This window comes from Ursus arctos, unplaced genomic scaffold, assembly GCF_023065955.2.
Source record: "Ursus arctos isolate Adak ecotype North America unplaced genomic scaffold, UrsArc2.0 scaffold_29, whole genome shotgun sequence".
NCBI lineage: Eukaryota > Metazoa > Chordata > Mammalia > Carnivora > Ursidae > Ursus > Ursus arctos.
This window is the reverse complement of record NW_026622974.1, coordinates 10,365,803-10,386,985: the sequence shown is the minus strand read 5'-3', so window position 1 is coordinate 10,386,985 and position 21,183 is coordinate 10,365,803.

Here is a 21,183-nt window from a genome sequence, read left to right as displayed (position 1 = left end):
ACACAAGCAGGGGGAGTGGGAGAGGAAGAAGCAGGCTCACAGCGGAGGAGCCTGATGTGGGGCTCGATCCCGTAACGCCGGGATCACGCCCTGAGCCGAAGGCAGACGCTTAACCGCTGTGCCACCCAGGCGCCCCAGATTTGACAACTTTTAATCTTTAACTTTTTTTAAATATTTAGGTCAAGACATAGATGAAATAAGTTTTTAGGTGGGGTATTTTCATTTCACAGAGAATCAAATACAATCAAGTTTGCCAGCATGGCACAAAGATATAAATTCCTTACATGAATAGCGTTCTTTCTTTGCTGCTTCTCCTCCCCTTTCCCCTCCCTCTCCTCCTCCTCCTCCTCCTCCTCCTCCTCCTCCTCCTCCTCCTCCTCCTTCTTCTTCTTCTTCTTTCTTCTTCTTCTTCTTCTTCTTCTTCTTCTTCTTCTTCTTCTTCTTTTCTTTAATGTGGCAAAACACTTTACTACTCCTGTCCTAATAAAAAACTGCAGAATTACAAATTCTGGGTCCCATAGTAAATTCTTTTAAAAATATTTGGTTTTTGTCCCTTTGTCAATTTTAAAAGAAGCACATTTTGAGGTAGGAAGTTGGAGATGTGAGAGGAGATTCACTGTTAAGATTTCTTTGTTAAGATTTCAGGGAGTCTTTGAACACTATTTATACCTAAGAATATAATGAATGATAAAGGTGATCTTTCTAACGTGGTTCTCTAAAGCTGTCAATTATCTAAAGCTGAGTAAATCTTTGAATGTTTTAGCTTCCTCAATAATAAGGTTCAAACTTTTTAGCATCTGGTTATTTTGATCTGCCCTCTGTTGATTTTTCAGGCCCATCCCCATCTTGGTTGTAGATAGGAGTTCAATCAAGCTATATTCAATTTCTCAAATGATCCATACACACTTTTCCCCCCAGTCATTACACTTGCCAGCCAAAGAAAAAGTCCCTATTGCAGACCTGGGGATGATTGTTTTCCAGGATGAGACCATAACCCCTTTAAGAACAGAGTCATGAGTAAAGAAGTTGTTTGGGACATAAATCTTCCTACTTTCCAGACAGAGGCCCAGCAGAGACGAGTTGACCTGAGAAATGGCAAAAGAGGAGAAAAGGCATCAGAGCCATATACGGTGTCTAAACCATCCCATCTGACTCCCAATATGCAGATAACAAATATATTTCTTTCATTCGCAACTATACTATATTTCACACAGATTTTCATTGTTTCTAATTTCTCCCAAATATCCTTAAGATGGGGACCCTAAATGTAGTGTGAATAAGAATCCCTGGAGAAGCTTATTATTGACAGATTTATGCCTTCACTCCTAGAATTCCTGATGTAACTGTTTCAGGAAAGAACTCAAGAATTTGCATTTTTTAGGGGCGCCTGGGTGGCTCAGTCGTTAAGCATCTGCTTTCGGCTCAGGTCATGATCCCAGGTTCCTGGGATCTAGTCCCACATCGGGCTCCCTGCTCAGCAGGAAGCCTGCTTCTCCCTCTGCCCCTCCCCCTGCTTGTGTTCCCTCTCTCGCTGTATCTCTCTCTGTGTCAAATAAATAAAAAAAAAAGAATTTGCATTTTTAAGCCAATATCCTGTGAGTTTCTTATACATCTGAAGGTTCCCATACCTTAAGGGAAACTAGCTTTAAGGATTAAGAAATTACATGTTTCGGTAGTGCTAGAAAAAACATCAACAGTGATGCCTAGTGCAAATATTAGGTCTCCTTATTCCTGAAAGGATACATGCAATGAATAATAGAGGCTTTACTCAATCGGGTTATTATTGAAAATATGAAATCAGTGACTGTTCTTATAGAGGTGTCCTCTGATCGATGGCCATTAGTGGTCTTCCCCTAACACTCCATACCAGTGCACATGAACAAATGATCATTGAAATTAATGACTTCATATTGTACGAGGTTCAGGACAGCTGTTGCAGAGTCTTCCAACATGAACTTGCACTTCTCTCTGCTGATAGCTGCCGCGGCCTATGTCAGCGCACCATCTGCTCGGCGCTCGAGCCCCGGCAGCTGCCGTTCTTGCTTTGGCACCATCTGCCCGGCTATCTCGGCATCCCATCTGCACCACTCTTTGGCGCTGCTAAAATTACAACACATTTCCCGTCTACTCCTAAACAGAGGAATTCCTGAGTCATTTCTCCTTTTAGATTCAGGGAAGCCCTTTGTGGAACATGTAGAGGGCTCACTTTAAAAATCCCTTTCTCCTCACACTTAAGAATTCTGTACTATTCATGATTTTTTAAAATTTGGGGGGAACTCAGTCTGGTTTGCAACAGCAGAAATGCAGAGTTCCGCAAATGCAATTATAACAATACTTGAATGATGATGTTTGTCCTTAAAATAATAACAATAAAAAAATAATTAAAAAATTAAAAAGCTCAAAATATTTTACTATATATAAAAGAAGATATCAAACTCTTAGGGATTTTTTTTTTTTAAAGATTTTATTTATTTATGTGACAGAGAGGCAGCCAGCGAGAGAAGGAACACAGCAGGCGAGTGAGAGAGGAAGAAGCAGGCTCCCAGCAGAGGAGCCCGATGTGGGACTCGATCCCGGAACGCCGGGATCACGCCCTGAGCCGAAGGCAGACGCTTTAACGACTGCGCTACCCAGGCGCCCCAGGGATTTTTGCAACTTATAGATGTAAACAAATATGATGACTATAAGCTTATCACATATTTGATCAAAAAACAAATATGCCTGCAAGTCTTGTATTACTACTACCAGTGGGAAATACAATATTTTTAAAACACGAATTTATAACCCCGTGTGGAAAATATAAGTATATATAAATGTTTGGTATATAAGAAATAGAATAATTGATAAAAGTCTTTATTTAGAAGAGTTAACCCCTTCCAGGCCTTCTTCAGGGCCCTGCTTCATCTCTATAGGCAGATGCGCCCCACCTGCTGAAAATGAGAGATTTATATGTTGGAGAAATTGGACAAAAAAAACTTTGGATTCAATGAAGCACTGAGCAAGGATAAATTACAAGAAAAAATAAAAAGAAGGGATGTAATATGGTAACTCTATATGCTACATCAGAATTCTAAGTTCTAATCTTCCTCTCTGCTCCTAGAATACCAGCAGTGAATTCTATCCCTTACTCTTTAAATTAAAACATTATTTTTCCCTTGGTGGTGGTGGGTGGGGGGGGGTCCCATATTTTGACATTCGAGGTGTTTAAATATTTTTTTAAAGAGAAATTTATATTTCTTATACAGATGTAAGTAAAAAACAAAATAAAAACAAATCAAGAACAAATCTGTACTTAGTAAGAACAGACTTTTATTCAAAAAGACTTATTTTAAGGGAGAGAGATTTTTGCAATGAGGGAGAGACCAGAACTGAGCCAACTCAAATACCCGGAAGTGGAGCACTGTAGGATTTTTAAGGTCTGAGGGGAGCTAGAAGAAAAGTCCTGGACAAGATTGGAAGGAGGTCATAAGTCACCTCTGTTTGCTAATTGCTTTTTTTTTTTTAATTCTCATATCTTTATGACAGAAAGTAGTTTTATAACTCAGATCAAGGTACCCCACCACAATTAGGCTCCTACCTCTCACAGAAACAGGGAGATAGGGGTGTCACCTCCTTCGAAATAATTAAAAATAACTGGTAAGAAAAGGAATCTTTGTTATCTAGGCACATTACCTAGAAGGTAAAAAATAATCTTTCTTAGTGGAGAGGAAGGCATTAACCAATAAAACAAAGGAGGAAGCCCATCGGAACTGACCAAACTTTGTAAAAACATTAATCTATGTCATAGTTTCTTCTCAGATCCAGCTGTGAGAGAATAATGTTGCCTTTCTTTGTATGTTAATTGTTCTCTATGCTCTCATATTCCAGAACAAATTGAAACTTTAAGATAAAGTTATTCTATTTCTTCTCGAAGAAAAAGAACATACATACAAGGTATTTCTGTCAGTGTTGCTTCTCATATAAACTTCACTAACAATACTATTTGTAAATTGTAATCAAAATAACCTTATTTTTATTGTACGGAGAAAAACATGGAAGGTATAAATAAGAATTGAGAGTCATACACAAACATGCCGAGAGATTAACTGAATACATGTAACTGTCAATGTTGAACTTTATCTGAGTAACGTGTTCCTAGAAAACAACAATCAAGAAGCCCCCCAATCTGTGTGTTCTGAGAAAAGGCTAATCATAAAGGACCATCTTGCTCTCACATATTTAGAGATAAGACAATTTTCCCTCTTTCTTCATGACTTCCTTTTTTACCTGCCTCTAAAACCCCAGATTCATCCTTTCCTTCGAGATGTTCCCCATCCCTCTTTCCTTCTTGCAATAGACTGAATAAAATTATTTCTTTAATTGTTCTGTGCCCTTTGTCTTTCACACAGAACGCTTTGTACAGTCATGCACATCCCTCCTATAACAGTTTACTCATAATTTTTGGAGGTAGGGAAACATTTCATGCTCACACAATGAAAGTCAACACTTTTCCTGATTATAGACGTACAGACTCACAGGCGTGCAAACACCTCCAAAGCTTATAGTTTCAGTTCAACAATTTCAGCCACAGGTCACAAGTAAACAAACACAAAAACTCACACATTCCCTCACTAGAAGGCACGAAATTATTAATCTATCTGAGTTTGCAAATAGATAAAGAAATGAAAATGACTAACAAACTGGATTCTCCATCATCTCTCACCTAGTGGAGAACAGATTTCTGTCCTTCATCAACCAAGAACACCAAATGGTCAGAGAAGAAAACTGAATTCTCAGTGATTGCTACCACCCACCAATGGGGAATAATTTACTGGCTGTACATAAACCAGAAAGCAAAACATCACGAGAGGAGAAAAACAGCAAAAATAAAAAGAGAGTCATAAGCGTTAAAATTTCATTGTTGTTTGGTATTTGCTTTGGAAACCAAGAGAAGCCATACCTGGACTTAAACACCCCATGAGATACCCTTCTCCATCAATCCAATGTACCTAACTCTGACAGGTAAATCGCTAGGTATCTCAGGATGGTCTCTAAAGTAAAAGCCGCTCTGATGTGTGATTCTTCTATGGTCAAGTTTACGGTGGCTGAGCCCCGCCCCCACATTCTTCGCTTCCAGTTAGTGTCTGCTGGGCTTCATTCTCAAGTATGAGCTGACAGCCGTAGATCAGCAAATATTTTGAGCATAAAAATAAAAGGTACCAAAGCCAACAAACAGGGAAAGTAATTATAAAGTAAAAAGAGCCAATTCAGTTTACAGGTTTTTTTAAAAAATGGAGAAAAATGACTACATGTTATGTAAACATGCTCCGTGTGTTATCTCATCCACCCCTACCAGAAGCAGCTAGAAGTGATTTACTCAACAAACACAATGGCAGAGATTTCCAAATGAGGTTTAAGAGGTTGCGGAGGCAAATGCGAGCAAAGAGGTAGGCAGGTCCAAATTTTGAGGGAAGTGATTTGTTAACTAATGATATAAAACAAATCATAGAAGCCATGAAGATCCACAGGGGGGATTCCGTGTGGGACATGATCGTGGAGAAAGTGCGTTCAGAAGTATTGACCTTAGTGAGGCTAACACACGACTAGGTTAACTTCATGATTTTCTAATGCACGTCCTGAGAAAAACCAAGTGCTTAAAATAAGTCACAACTTACTTCTAAGTCACTTTTTTGTCGATGTTCGAGCCCGTATTTTCATCTAGATTCTAGATTTTTAAGATCTAGAAATACTATTACTCCTGCTGTGTAATCCATATGGGACAGTCTCTCCATTTGCCAGGCTTAGCGAAGGCTGCTGGAAGACAGGCAACGAGTGAAGTGCAAGGGAGCAATAAATAATTCTGTAAAGGCCAAAAAGCAGGAGGTGAATTAAGAAAGGCTCAGATCTGCTTAATTTAAAGTGCAGAAAAACTGGAAGGTTTTTTTCTTACATTTATAGTCAAAATCAAACATCATTACTCTTTGAAGTTTTCATTTATGGTTTGAACTTTTCTGACAGAAAACAAAGAAAAAATGCAATTCTCCTGAGTGTTTCCAGTTATCCGAAATCAGCTGGGTTTATTAAAAATATAATTTATAGTATTGAGCATTGGTATTTGCCTTAAGAAACAAAATAATTTTTTTTTAGCTCCAACATTGTTTGGAATCATCATGTTCATTTTTCAATAACTGCTGAAAAATAAGATGATCTGTCATTGGTAGTAAAATGTGGACATTAGTTTCTGGTTTGCTAAAGCTCTATCGCTGATTACAAGTGTGCCCCCCTCATTCACTTATTTTTTCCTAATAGGACAACTTTCGGACTGTGGGGGAAATGCTAAAAATTCAACATGGCATATTATTCAAGTAGAACACTCAGGAAGCATGTATTACAACTTCATTATTTTAAAATAAGGAAACAAAAGTGTATTTAAGACAAACAGCTAATTAGAAGACAAGTCATAAATATATTGGTATATAGGTATTTGCTTATGGCTATCAGTCTAATAGACTTTGAAATATATTGGTAGCTCACATTAATGGTTCAGTTCACGGGAATTAAACTATTTGGAGGAAAGAAATCTGGAAATTAAGTGGGTTGCCAAATTTATATGTCAACTGTGTCTACTAAGCTTTAAAAACAACTTTAAATCTTCCTTCTACTATGACAATAATTTCATTACAGATAAAAGTTTCAACACCAACAGCATAAGCCAGACATATTAGGAGAAAGGACACTCTTTTATATTTAACATAACTTAGTTCTCAGTACATTTTCCCCACTTGTGTCTCATTTTGCTGTTGAATAGTGTAAATTTCATCCTGAAATATCGTAAGTCTGAGCACTCACATTGAGGAACCATTGTAAGTGGGGTATTCCCTACGTAGAGAAAACAGCTCAGCAGGAGCACACAGAAGGAAGTTTCAAGTTCATGTTTTAGGATGCTCTCTCAATTTCCTGGTAATCTAATTCCAGTTCATGTTCTTCAACATGGATTATCATCCCACCTTATTGATTTCCTGGGCAGCATCTTCTTTTTGTCCCCATAACCGTATCTATTTCCTGCAGCCATGAAGTCACTGTAAAGCAGTCTCCATTTTCATAGGGCAGCTGTTTTGTTCACAACCATGTCTTCATCGTTTTGTAAACACTTGGCACAGAATTGGCACTCAATCAGTGTTCGTTAAATGAATGAGTGTGTCATGTTGGAAGGAAGGCACCAGATCCTGTTTCTATACAGTAAATACACATGTGTCATGGTTCCCAATTCATGGTATGTAATCATCATTTTAAACTAGAGTTTCCGGTATTTTTCTTGCTATCTTCTTTCGGGTTGTAGGCCCTCCCATGGATATTAGATTTATGGTAATGATGATGATGAAAATAGCTAATACTTAGTGCTTGAAACTCATCCAGATGCTTTGGATACATTAAAATGATCACTAGAGAAACACTGAGAGGTGGGCATTAAGATTAACTGTTTATGAAAATGAGGAAATGAGAGCACAGAGATGTTGACCGACAATCATCCTTGTGAGAAGCAGCCACAGGATTCGGACCCGGCCATCCTCGCTCCACACTTTACTTTTCAGCCACTCTACCCTACAGGCTTTCATCACCTGGACCTACTTCAGGCAACCCTTTAGTTTCAGACTGAAGTCTACCTTTAAGTCTTCTTCTCTCCAAAACTTCCATTCTTTGGCCGAACTAGGCTCTTTTCCACATGGTTCGTAACAGTCTTACTATTTTCCGTCACACACACGGTAAGCTTTACAACTTCCTTCATCAACTCGACTGACAACCAGACCCTTTACGTCCTGCGTCAGTTCTTGTTCCACGTTAGCAAAATATATCTGTATACAGTTTGCATCACAAAGAGTGGATGTTGACATATGTCTTAGGCATAGATGGTTTTGTTGTTGGGAACCCAAACCAACGTTTGCATAGACTACTTTCAAGTAGTCTATGGACAGGAAAAATGACTGGGTCTCACAAGGAATTAAAGTTGAGAAATTAAAACACACATATTTGCATAATTCCTGTAACAACAGTGTTTCTTGAACTTGGCTTCAGGTTGAGTTGGCCAAGGTTGGGGGTGGTTATTCCCTCATCTCCCTCTCTGAAGGATTTTCATGGGTTGGCTGTGTTCCTACACCCAAGGCTACAACTCCCTATTAGGCAGCCCTTTTCCAACGGCTCTCTTTCTCCCTCTCTGGCTTCCTGTATGTAACTCCACTTTCCCCTCATCCATTCACGCTAGGTGAGTGATAAATTTACTTACCATTACTGGTTATTGCATTGTCCATAGTGGTCTCCTTACATCCTACCCACACCTTCAAAATTCTCTTTATTAAACTCTCTTCAAATTACCCTTCTTGGGAATGCCTTCTCTTTCCTGGTGGCACCCTGACTGATATAAATTAACTATATCTAAAACTCTGTAGTAATCTTTCAGAAAGATCCATATGATTTTGGCACTTTGCATTGCTTGGGAAGTTTTTCAGGGGGTTATGGGGGCATTTTATTTATCTGTCCTTCCTCTGCCATTTAAGTTAAAGGCATAATGTTTAAGGACTTCTGAGGAAGAAGAAACAGACTTTTATACTTCTAGCTTCCTACTGATGTCTTCCTGAAAACTGGAGAGAAATTACAAACATTTAAGTTGGAGTTAGAAAAACTGAATATAAACTTAGAAAGGGGGAGGGGCTAGGGGTTTACAGCAGTTACCTCCAAGATGGCTCTGACAGTCCTTGCCTCTTGTTATCTGCGTCCTTGTGTGATCTCCTTAACTGAATTAGGGCTAGTCTCTCAGACCAATAAGATACTAAAGTGTGTGACTTCTGAATCCATCACACAAGTTATTGCTACTTCTCCCTGTAGCTGCCCTGTTGTAAGGACTTTCAAGCATCCCTGTGGAGAGGTCAATCACTAGAACTACTAAAGGTTCTCACCAACAAACAGAAGCAACCTGAAAGTCATATGAATGAGTAACCTTGGAAGCAGTTAAGCCACCAGAGAGATAAATGTCTGCCACCTGCAGCCTGTAGATAATTGCATCTGACTGCAATCAATGGGACACCCCAAGCTAAAACTGTTCAGTGGAGTTGTTCCCAGATTCCTGAGCCCCAGAGACTGTGAGAGGTCATATTTGTTGTTGGAAGCCCATTACCTTTGGGATTATTTATTTATTTATTTATTATGTTCGATTAGCCAACATATAGTACATCATTAGTTTTTGATGTAATGTTCAACGATTCATTAGTTGCGTATAACACCCACTGCTCATCACAACAAGTGCCTTCCTTAACTTTTGGAATGATTTATTACAAGGAGTAAAGAACTAAAACAAAGCTGAATAGAAGAAGGTATACTGACTTTCATTCCAGATTATGGAAGTGAGGGGGCAGAATATATCACCCCAAAATGTGCCGTTTTTATCATGTGGTTTTGAGCTGAAGGCAATTAAGAACCAGCCGACTCAGGAAAATGTTTTCTCTCTTAACCACCTAAAAGAATTTAGATAGGGGACCTATAGCAGGAAGAGAGTAATTACCATAGATAACTTTTTATCTCAGAAAGACTTATTTGCATGGGCAGGGCAAACAACTGTTTACCAAATATGTGCTCTTGTCACCTTCCTGTGAATTTTCTTCCCCCTTGAAGCCCAGACTCCTGCCTCCTTGTTCTTAGCTCCAGCTGGCATATAAAACCTCAATTGCCTATGAATCTCATATTTTCCTGGGGCTCCAGTACATACGAAATTTGTTTTTCTCCTGTTAATCTGTCTGACGTCAATTTAATTATTAGACCAACCAAAGAAACCGAAGGGAGGAAGGGAAATAGATAGAAGTTATAGGACAAGAGGTAAAGTTCAAAGGGCTGTGACATCCAAGAGGTTCATTAGAATCAAATTAAAAAAACTGAGTTTATTCTGTGCGACACGTATTTGGGTTTCATAGGGTCTAGAGAATTTAAAGCGGGTGGGCCCAAGTTTCCAGGCAAGTCTAGAGTTGTTGAAGCCTTGCAACATAAAAGATTTTGAAGCATACGTACAATTTTCTTTTCTTTTCTTTTCTTTTTAAAGATTTTATTTATTTATTTGACAGAGAGACAGCCAGCGAGAGAGGGAACACAGCAGGGGGCGTGGGAGAGGAAGAAGCAGGCTCCCAGCGGAGGAGCCCGGTGTGGGACACGATCCCCCAACGCCGGAATCACGCCCTGAGCCGAAGGCAGATGCTTAACGACTGCACTGCGCTACCCAGGCGCCCCCTAAGTACAATTTTCTTGAGTTACACAAAGAAGCAATTAGCCTCATAAGACTTCAGCCATGGCTGAAGAGGAAAGAGAGAAAATCTGGGGCCAATGGAAAGCCTTTGAGTTGGAAATGCCGTGTGTGTGTGTGTGTGTGTGTGTGTGTGTGTGTGTGGATGCACGTGCGTGTGTGCATAAAGCAACATAAATCACAGTAGAGATATTACAAGGTCGACTCTTGCCCTCAGGATGTTACAACAATGATGTATGTAACTGTTCTTGTATAGGCATCATTTCCAAATCACGTTTAACACGTAGATCCTGGTTTCTTCCTTCTCTGGGGTTATATGTTTTATGCTTTCTGAGTAAATAATTGATTTCTTAAAGTTTTTTTTTTAAATGCATATATTTTAACAAACATCATGTGCTTACAAACACATTAGTCTTCATCTATCTCGTGAGGGTTTTCTGGGATAGTTCCAATTAAAAATATTCCATCATGTTGTTATATCATATGTTAGACCAATGTGTCTTGATTTTTTGTTTTAGAAAAAGAAGTCATTGCAGATCATTTCTTACTATGCTAAGAAGCTTAAACAGAAAAAGAACAATGTACGAAAATAGGAGAGATGTGAACAGAAGCAGCCAACTGGCATCCACACTTGGGGCTCACATGCAAATCAAGTTATTCTTTGCTTTCCAACACTTCCCAAATTCCTTTAAAACCATATTTGAAGCTGGTTAGCAACTCTATATGAAGACATCAGTGATATAAATACGGACAGCATTGTGTTGGGTAGAGCAATGCCAGGAATTGACAGGACCAGCATATAAAACCAAAGCAATTAAGTTTCCGTAAACACTTGCCATTGAATCAACACTCTTCTTTATAAACAACAGGGTAGCAAGACATAAATGACAAATTGTACATTTCCAATATATAAACCACTCTGGTTTGATGAAGCCTCAGAATTCGTTTCCCACTTTCTTTTTACAATGTGGAAGGGGGAAAAAAAGTTGCTCAGTCATTTGTGAGCTTTATGCTTCAGAAGTCATGTGAAATTTTCTGTCTGCAAAATGTTAAAGGATTTATAGGTCAGCTCTGGTGGGCTTCCAGCTTAATACCATCTCCCACCAACAGCAACAGAAATATTCTATGGCCATAGTGAGCAATTTTTGAGTGATATTTAGTCTTCCTTTTCTATAGCCCGTTTTTCAGGTATTCATTATGAATTCTTTGGCAAGACCAGAAAATTCTGTCTCAAGAGCCTCCGATCTCTGTTATTTTTTATTTCATATCCCCACCTCAACACCTAACACAAAATAACTCATGACTACACACTTTTTACCTTATTTTGTTCCCTGTAGATACTCAACTGACCTTTCTCAGCAAAGATCTGAGGAAAACATTATTATTAAATAATAATGTCTCCTTTCTTCTAGAGAACAAGGGCAAAATCCGCAATGGGGAAAAAGAAAAAAGAAAAAGATACCAGTCAGTCATGTAGATAGAGACTTCAATATAAATGGCCATACACTCATTAATACAGACATTCCCCAAGTTTTCAGAATAACAAATCAAAAACATCTGGTTATACCTAGTTTCAGAGTGGTTTTTCTACTATCATAGATGATTTCTGTCTATGCCATCCTTCTTTGCTACTAAAGTCCTATTTATTTATTGTCATCTAGTTCAAATAACATTTGAAGCATTTCGTATTTTATTATTTAATAGATAGTATAATATGCTTTAATATACCCAGACTTTTCAGTTAGTTGTTTCACATAACTTCTGGACAAATTTCTAATACAATGCTCCCATATTACTGGTGGTTTTCCTATTGAACCAGAAGTTCCTGAAGAAAACAGAGTATCTTTTCATTCCCAGATTCTCAAAGTGCCTGGCATTTATGGTACAGTTGCCATAAACACACTGAATGTACTATGTGCAGAGACTAGGGTGCAAACTTCATAAGGTTGTGCAGTTTGTGTTCGGCTATTCTATGTGTCCTCAGTGTCTACAAGAAGGCATGATTCCTAGTAATACCTCAATAAATATTTATTGAACGATTGCAAGCATGCATGTAATAAGCCCTTATCTGGGCTATGGGGCCACTGCCCTTTCAGTGTTCTTGTTATCTGATTGTGGCTCCACTGAATCATACAGCTAATCTTTGCAACTTGTTCAACATGTAGAATTTTAAGACTGGTGAGGTCCATTGATGACGTTGTCTGGATCTTAAACTAGAAATGCATGCACAATCATGACTAGCAATCTTCACAGCCGTTTGATTTGTTCTGATTGTGATGCTCTCCTGCCCTTTGCCTGCTGTACATTCCTGGATCTCTTATAAGCATTTTCTTTGCACGGACTTCCTCATAGAGCAAACCTTCCCTGCAGAGTATTGTTTGAAGAGCACACCATAGAGCCAAATATCTGGTTCTCCTTCAGGACACTGAATTTTACAAACTGTGTGAACTTGGGTAAGTTATATAATGTCTTTAAGTGTCAGTTTACTTATTTGAAAAGTGAGGTTAAGAATCAATGAGTACCTCATCCTATTGTCACAATGTTAAATAAGAGATTATGTGTGGTCTTACCTTAACACCATCCATTACCATCTAAAAGCAAATGCTTGTTATTTCATGCTTTTAATAAGGAGATTAATAAACTTAGACATACATACAAATGTAAGATAATATTAATAATTCAGATCATTCCCATAAACTTCTTGTAGTAAGGTGAAGAGAAACTATTTTTCATGTAGGACTGATTACCATGTAGTTACATAGATTCTAAAGTACCAAAAGAGGTATCTTCTAGTTCAGAAACTATATGACACTGCTACCAAAATAATCATACTCAAACAGGCAGTGGCCCTCTGTCTCTCTTCTAATTGAAGGCAGGCTAGTTTCAAATTTTACTTTGGGGAGTCACCAGGCATTTCCTGGATTGTCCTAAATCAGGTAAGTATATACACGAATCTGTTTGTGTATTCCATTATATTACTTTGGTCCTTATCTGTACTTGTGCCTCTAGTAGTTTGTCTTAATTACTACAGCATTATAGTAATCTTGCTATCTGAGAGTATAAGTCCTCCAGCTTTGTTTGTCTTCAATATTTTCATCAGTGTTGAGTCAAGCTTCTAGAAGAAAATAGCTTCATGACTCATGACTTTGAGATGATGGAAATTTCTTAAATAGGATCTCTCTCACACGCACACACACACAAACCATAAAGAAGAAAAGACAAACCAGACATATTTAAATTGAGAACTTTTGTTTAACAAAAGATACAATTAAGAGTTCAAAAAATAAGGCACAGACTAAGAGAAGATATTTGGCAAATACTTCATATCAAGACCATATAGAGAATTCGTACATATCAATCATAATGACAATGAAAGAGACAGTCAACCTAATAATAACAGTAAGCAAAAGATTTGACAGAGACTTCACGAAAGATAATATAAAAAAATGATGTCAAAGTTGCTGATAAACACATAAAAATGTGTTCACAGCGAATACCTTTTCAATGGGAAAAAACTGAGAACTTTTCCCCTAAGGTCAGGAACTTAACAGGGATGCCCACTCTTACCACTGTTGTTCAATATAGTACTAGAAGTCCTATCCTCGGCAATCAGATAACAAAAAGAAATAAAAAGCATTCAAATTGGCAAAGAGTCAACTCTCACTCTTCCCAGATGACATGATACTTTATGGGGAAAACCCAAAAGACTCCACCCCAAAATTGCTGGAACTCATACAGCATTTCAGCAACACAGCAAGATATAAAATCAACGCACAAAAATTGGTTGCATTTCTATACACTAACAATGAGACTGATGAAGGAGAAATTATGGAGTCGATCTCATTTACAATTGCACCAAAAACCATGAGATACCTAGGAATAAATCTAACCAAAGAGGTAAAGGATCTGTACTCTGAAAACTACAGAGCACTTATAAAAGAAGACACAAAGAGATGGGAAAACATTCCATGCTCATGGATTAGAAGAATAAATATTGTTAAAATGTCTATGCAACTCAGAGCAATCTACACATTCAATGCAATCCCTATCAAAATACCATGGACAATTTCCACAGAGCTGAAGCAAAAAATCCTAAAATTTGTATGAAACCAGAAAAAAACACTGAATAGTCAATGTTGAAAAAGAAAACCAATGCTGGCGGCATCACAATGCCTGATTTCAAGCTATATTACAAAGCTGTGATCATCAAGATAGCATGGTACTGGCACGAAAACAGACACATAGATCAATGGAACAGAAGAAAGATCCCAGAAATGGGCCTTCAACCCTATGGTCAACTAATCTTCAACAAAGCAGGAAAGAATATCCAATGGAAAAAGAATGTCTCTTCAATAAATGGTGCTGGGAAAATTGGACAACCACATGTAGAAGAATGAAACTGGACCATTCTCTTACACCATACACAAAGATAAACTCAAAATGGATGAAAGACCTAAATGTGAAACAGGAATCCATCAAAATCCTAGAGGAGAACACAGGCAGTAACCTCTTCAACCTCAGCCGCAGCAACTTCTTGCTAGACAGGTCTCCAAAGGCAAAGGGAATAAAAGCAAAAATGAACTATTGGAACTTCATCAAGATAAAAAGCTTCTGCACCACAAAGGAAACAGTCAACACAACTAAAAGGCAGCCTACGGAATGAGAGACAATATTCACAAATGACATATCAGATAAAGAAAGGGCTAGTATCCAAGATCTATAAAGAACTTAACATACTCAGCACCCAAAAACCAAATAATCCAGTCAAGAAATGGGCAGAAGACATGAACAGACATTTCTCCAAAGAAGACATGCAAATGGCCAACAGACACATGAAAAAATACCCAACATAACTTGTCAACAGGGAAATAGAAATCAAACCCACAATTAGATACCACCTCATACCAGTTAGAATGATAGTTAGGAATCAACAAATGTTAGCGAGGATGCAGAGACAGGGGAGCCCTCCTACACTGTTGGTGGGAATGCGAGCTAGTACAGCCGCTCTGGAAAAACAGTATGGATGTTCCTCAAGAAGTTAAAAATAGAGCTACCCTACAACCCAGCATTTGCACTACTAGGTATTTACCCTAAAGATACAGAAGTAGTGAAATGAAGAGGCACCTGCACCCCAATATTCATAGCAGCAATGTCTACAATAGCCAATTGCAGAAGGAACTGAGACGTCCTTTGGCAGATGGATGGATAAAGAAGATGTGGTATATATATATACAATGGAATATTACTCAGCCATCAGAAATGATGAATACTTACTGTTTACATGGACATGGATGGAACTGGAGGGGATTATGCTGAGTGAAATAAGTCAATCAGAGAAAGACAATTATCATATGGTTTCACCCATATGTGGAATATAAGAAATAGTGCAGAGGACCATAACGGAAGGGAGGGAAAACTGGATTGCAAGAAATCAGAGGAGGAGACAAACCATGAGAGACTCTTAACTATGGGAAAAAACTGAGGGTTGCTGAAAGGGAGGTAGGTGGGGAGATGGGGTATTTGGGTGATGGGCATTAAGAAGGGCACAGGATGGGATGAGCACTGGGTATTAAACACAACTGATGAATTGCTGAACAGAACATCTGAACTAATGATGTACTTGTGTTGGCTAGTTGAATTTAATTTTTAAAAAAGTATTGCAAGGGTGGAGGAGCCTGAGTGGTTCAGCCTGTTAAGTGTCTGCATTCTGCTCAGGTCATGATCTCAGGGTCCTGGGATTAAGCCCTGCATCAGGCTCTCTGCTCAGCAGCGAATCTGCTTCTCCCTCTCCCTCTGTGATCTCTCTCTTTCATTCTCTCTCAAATAAGTAAATAAAAATATTTTAAAAATTAATTAATTAACTTAAAAAAAACGAAAAATAAAATATGTTAAAACAAATTAAAAACTGTTGATAAAATACCATTACAAAAACATAATGGATAATTTTTTTTTTGAAGCTGAGAATATCAAGTATGGGTGAGGATATAAAGTAGCTGGAAGTATAAAAGTATAAATTTCTAGAACTTTTTTGGAAAAAAAAATTTGATAGTACCTACTAAAACACATGTATACCATATGACCCAATAATTTCACTCTTGGGTATCTATCCAAAAAAAGTGAATAATAATATGCACTAAAAGACCCATGGACAAAATGTTTATGTAAGTTTTATACATAAATAGATCTAAACTGCAAATGAATGAAATGTTCATTGATAACAGAAAGGGTAAATAAATTATGTTGTCTACGTACAGTAGAATATTGCATAGGTATTAACAAAAATAAACTTTGCATGCAATATGAGTGCATCTCCTAAGTATAATATGAAGGGGAAGAGGTTAAACACCAAAAATACATATTCCACCTATATGAAATTTCAAATTGATAAAATTAGCCCTCAGTTATGGGAATCAGAATGGTTTTTACTCCTGGGACTTACTGACTGAACAGGGGAATGAATGATCCTCTTGGTTGCTCTGGTTGTGTTTGCCCACGTATATACATATTCACAAATTTATCAATTTGTATACCTAAAATTTATGGACTTCAGTAAATGTAATTTTTATCTTAGTGTTTTTTTAATTGACAAATTCACAGAAGCAAAGAAGAAAAAAAAGGCTGATGATATATTCCTTACAGAGTATATTCTTATGACTTCTTTGGTTCAGGCATGGAAGGGACTTAATGTAAATGCTTTCTGGGAAGGTCTTGGTCTAACCAGTTAATATGTGAGAATGCCTTCCCAAGGGCATGCTAGAAGGCAGTAATCAAGTCTCAGTTTTCTCCTTCATTCTTGATCTTTCCTCCTGCTAAACATTTAACTTGCAAATATCCATGTTCTGCTCATATATTAAGATGAAATACAATTGAAAAACAGGAATGTGAGGAAAATAAATTTAAATAATCAGTGCATCAAGTTTCTGGTATTATTATCTGAAAATATTTAAAGACTTTTGGCTTAAAATTGCCTGTTGCATGTGAAATAATTGTGATAAGTAAGTACTGATACTGAAGTCAGTTAGGTGATGTTTCTGCTGCTCCCATAATACTTCTGTTCAGAAAAGCTGCCCTTCCCTGAGTATATGCATCTATAATTCTTTGGTTAAAATGACCTGCTTGGTTCCTAGGTTTGCAGTCCCCCAAGCAATGAAGGATCATTCAAACCATTCTGGAGGCTTAGTCCTAGTCCAGGCCCTGGGACCAATCCTGTTCTAATTCTCTAGTGAAGATGCCTCAGTCTGCGTGCCCAGAACCTCTCACCCTGGACCCATTTATTTTTCCACGCTGACAACTTCTATTCTACCTCTGAGTCATGGTTTCCAATTCTAATCTCTATGTCTGCACCTTCGTGCAGGATTAGTTCTGCAGGATTCCCTGTGCCAAAATCCCTGCCTATTGCCTGTCGTTTCCATTCCTTCAGCCTGACCCTCAAACCCTATCTCCGAGGACTAGCCCAGACCCCAAAGTCCATACTTCATAATAATTCTTGGCCAACAGAGATACCTTCATAATGACCTGGATTCAGTCCTCATTCAAAACGGCTTGATATACTACTGCTGCCCGAGTGTTAATCTTTACCTTCATGTTTTGATTCAGTTGCTCCAAGTGTATGTTTGATTCTTTTTTTGTTTTTTAAAGATTTTATTTATTTATTCGACAGAGATAGAGACAGCCAGCGAGAGAGGGAACACAAGCAGGGGGAGTGGGAGAGGAAGAAGCAGGCTTATAGCGGAGGAGCCTGATGTGGGGCTCGATCCCAGAACGCGGGGATCACGCCCTGAGCCGAAGGCAGACGCTTAACCGCTGTGCCACCCAGGCGCCCATGTATGTTTGATTCTTAAATCAACACAGGTATCCTCCTATCTTCCTTACAGTCCCTGTTCTCTGAGGAGTTTTGGGCTGGGCGTGCACATTTTACCTGTTCAGGAACCTCAAGCCGAAACTTGGACTCACAGAGCTTAGGGCTCTATTTTAGCACTTACCCTCCAGCTTAGCTGCCCTTAACTTTGGGTTTGTCCTTACTTTGTCCTTAACTCTGCTAAGTAAAACAGGTCAGACAAAGAAGGACAAATAATTCATTATCTCACTTTTATGTAAAATCTAAACACCAAAACAAACAAAACAAAACCTAAAGTCATAGATGCAGAGAACGGATTGGTGGTTGCCAGAGGGGGGGTGGTGAGGGGCAGGTTGGGAGGGTGAAACGAGTGAAGGGGATTAAGAAGTACAAATTTCCAGATAAAAAATAAATAAGTCTGAGGAAATATAGTTAATAATATTGTATTAACTTTGTAAGCTGACTTACTGAGGTGACAATTTTACAATGTATACTAATGTCGAATCATTATGTTGTATACCTGAAACCAATATAATATTGTATGTCAATTATATATCAATCAATAAATAGAAGATATTTAGCACAGAGCCATCAAGGAGCTTTAGCTAGTTATTAATAAATTATATGTACTGAAAAAAAAATCAAAGGTCTTTGGAGGAACCAAAAATGCTAAGGTAACTATAATCCCCATTGACACTAATTGTCTTGTAATCATTCCCAAGAGTTGTGATAGTCAAATTGTGCTTGCTTTCAGTTCTTGCATAAGATTCAAATCCTGTCATTAAATCATCACTACACAGGATTGTATCAAATTCTTTATGCATCTTATATCACAAAATAATGATTTCTTACCCATTTATGACAGAAGAAAGATACTATAATTGTATGTAAAATTTATAGGGTGTATTTATATATTTACAATAATATGGGCAGTACTGTATGTTTTCAAAGGACTTCTATCAGAATTAATTAAATTCCATTTATAAAATATGATACACTTTAAACTCGGATTATGAAGCCCATTAAGCGGATTGCAGCATTCTGGGGAAAAAAAATTAAACTCCAAAGAGCAGGTTGTGTTATGTATTCCTGATAGGCCATTTGTATCTCCAATATATTGGATTTCATTCTAAACAAAAGGAAGTTGATTTTCAGAGAACTTGTGTATTTGCCAGCATCATAGGTAACTGGAGAACCTAAGATAGAACAGTAGTATTTTAACTCCAGGACCATTATGAGTTGTATTATATCACACTATAGTGAATTAATAGATTATGTGTGTGTGCGTGTGTGTGTCTGAATTAACCAATTATTTCAACTGTACAAAAGCTAATTCATTTATTAAATATTTATTAAATACTATTATATATCAGGTACACTTAGAAATAAAATTAGATTTATGTCATCTTAAAAAAAATTCTAAAGATTTCAATTGACTTCAATTTTGGAGCACAAATCCTATGGTTATTCATGAAAAAAATCCTAAAAATGGCTTGGTGTTTGCGTTAAAATATGCATGAGTAATAATAATAAAACTCTTTGTGTTAAAATATGCATAAGTTATAATAAAATAATAAGTATAATAATTGAAATTCTGGGAAAAATAAGATACAATATTTTATATAAATTGGGTATAAATTTAAGTACTTAATTTGGATATAAGGAAAAAAATACTTGAAAGACAAAATCTGAATTGTTAATGCCAGTTGTTCGGTGTGAAATGGGTAACTGTTTTTATTTCTTAAAGCTTTTATAACATCTTTTTGTGGTATAATTAAGGTACATGTTAGTGTATACTCAAGAAAGCATTGTAACCATTAAGACAATGAGCATACACACCACCACCCCATATTTCCAGTCAGAAACAAAAGTTATAGACAGCTTCATAATGGGGACCAACTTGAATAATAACATTTCAGGGTGGGTGGGTATAAACAGTAATGTGTGTATGATAAATATATGTCAATCTACTATATTGCAGAAGATTTTTTATTTTATTTTTTCTTCCATTAATTCAGGGGGAAAATATCTGTTTTACTAGATTTTTTGAGGATTGAGTAAAGAAATGAGGATTGAGTAAAAGAATGGAATTCATATTTCATCATCTATGTTGCTCTATTACTATAAATCTGAAGGTTTTGGGGTATGTGACATTTCGGAAGGAGAAGCAAAGAAAGGGAAAGAAAGAGTTGGGGGACAAAAGAGTGGTAAAGAGTAGATTGTTTGTATGTTCATGTTTCCTGAAAGAATTGATTTACAGAAATCCCTTCTTTGGCAGTGGGCAGGAGAAGCTTGAGAGCAACGGCGAATCATATCAGGTGTATTATTGTTATATTTTAACATGAGCCACAAATCATTTAACCTGTTCTTTGAAATTTTTCTTTAAAATAAAAACTAAACTGTTCGTTTTTAATGCTTTCCACTCAGCAGGATGAATTCAGAAATAACTGTGACAGATTGTTAAAAGAAGGTGCTAACCAAATTTAATAACCTATACTTAATAAATTTAATACCTTGGAGTTGGCAACCTTATCAAACAGAAATAAAGGAGAGGATATATTAGCTCTGATTTGCCTGACTCACAATGACAACCATTCTTGGCAGAGTGATCATATACACAGAGTATCTCTAGTCATGTATATAAATTACCAGGACTATGATCACGTGTCTTCTCCATAGGCAATAGAGAACTGAAATATAATCTTGTGTTTTTATATTAGTTTCCTGGTGTTACTGTAACAAATTACTATAAATTCAGTGTCTTAAAACAACGCAAATTTATTATCATACAGTTCTGGAGATCAAAAGTCCAAATGCGTCTCACTGAGTGGGCTAAAATCAAGACTCAACAAGGAGGCACCAGGGGAGAATCCATTTCCTTGTCTTTTTCTACTTCCAGAGACTGTCCACATTCTTTGGCTCATGTTCCCTTCCTCTGTCTTCAAAGACAGCAACGATAGGTCCAGTCTTTCTCATGATCCATCACTGACATTGGTTCCCTTTTCCACACTTAAGTACCCTTATGAGCTTACATGGATAATGCAGGATAATCTCCCTGCTTTATTTTTTGTTTTTAAGATTTATT